The sequence below is a fragment of the Pteropus vampyrus genome, unplaced genomic scaffold (genome assembly GCF_000151845.1).
Source record: "Pteropus vampyrus isolate Shadow unplaced genomic scaffold, Pvam_2.0 Scaffold480, whole genome shotgun sequence".
NCBI classification, from domain to species: domain Eukaryota; kingdom Metazoa; phylum Chordata; class Mammalia; order Chiroptera; family Pteropodidae; genus Pteropus; species Pteropus vampyrus.
This window is the reverse complement of record NW_011889261.1, coordinates 150,435-151,902: the sequence shown is the minus strand read 5'-3', so window position 1 is coordinate 151,902 and position 1,468 is coordinate 150,435.

Genomic DNA, 1,468 nt, shown 5'->3' with positions numbered 1-1,468 from the left:
TGGCGTCGATGGGCCGTCTGGTGCCCCCTCCTCCTTTGTGGCAAATTTCCGGGCCCAGTGGGGGCCTGAGGGGCACGCTTCTTAACCCCTCTCCACGGATGCTCCTGCAGGTGTCAGGTCGGTTCCCGGAACCACCCTGCCGGCGGCACCATGGCCCGCCTCGCACCTCCCTCCTCTGCAGCTCGGAAAGGGCAGCCGCAGCCCTTGTGGGGCCTTCGAAGCGCTCCACACTCTCCTGCCTCCTGTCAGACCCAGCTCGTGGGTTCAAACACCCAGGGAGCCATGAAGCCGCACGTGCGGTGCACGTTCTGGCGCGGGCGCAGCTTGCTGTGCAGAGGAATGCGGCTCCCGGTGGCACCCGCAAAAATCGCACTGTCGTTCAACCCCACGTTTTCAGTGCGGTGAGGGCCGCGCTGCTTAGTGCCGTCCGGAGGGGGACCGTCCACGTCAGCGGACACGGTGTCCGGGGGGACCGTCCACGTCAGCAGACACGGTGTTCGGGGCGCCGCTGTCAACCCCACTCGTCAGAGCCAGCAGCACAGGCGTGGTAAGGACCATGGTGTCTCCCACAGAAGCCCTGGAAGTGGTCCAGTGGGAGTCAAGCACAGGGCTGACCCCTCGGCTGTGGGACCTGGGGGCCGGCTCCCCTGGTGACAGTCATGACCTGGGCCCCGCGAGGCGGTGCAGAGGCTGCCGGAATGGTTTTCGCTCACGGTGGCCCCAGCGGGGGTTTAATCAAAGGCCCGATGTCTCCCTGGGCCCGACCCAGCTCACCACCTGGTTCCGTACGGCCTGCGAGGTAAGAACGGCTCTTATGTTTTTAAATAATTTCATAAAATCAGAAGGGGAATGCCACGTAGGCGAGACAGGCCGCTCCTTCGGCGCGGTGCCTGCCCTTGGCCACGAAGGCCATCGGCTCCCCATGCAGGGGGTGGAGATCTCAGAGATGGGACTTTTAGTCCTTGGGAAGAAAGATGCTGTCACCACGAACCAGAGCTGAGCGCCTGTCACCTGTCACCTGTCACCTGCAACGGAGGGTGGGACAGGCCTCTCCCGACGGTCATCTTGGCGTCAGGTGGCAGGGGGCGGTCACGTCACCGTCTGCAGGGCCACAGGGGTCCACGGGAGGTGGCAGCAGATCGCAGTGGACGCAGGGGAGGAGTGGGAAGAGGAGGCCGGCAGGGACTGAGGAGGGGCGAGGGGAGGCGGACGGTCTGTGTGTCTCCACTTAAGACGAAGCTGGACTCTGCAGCCCAACCTGCCAGTGTGGCCAGGGCCCTCTGCCCGGAGCCACTGCATGGGGTGCATCTGCCGGCTGTGGCTCTTAGACAGCGGCTCCTCGGCTGTACCCCGGGAAGCGCACACTCACAGACCAACCCATTGGGCCCTCGCCCAGCTGCCACCACCTGGGACCCGCCGTGGGGACACTGCTGTGAGCTTGCACGCCCCCTGGTGGCACGTGGCCGCA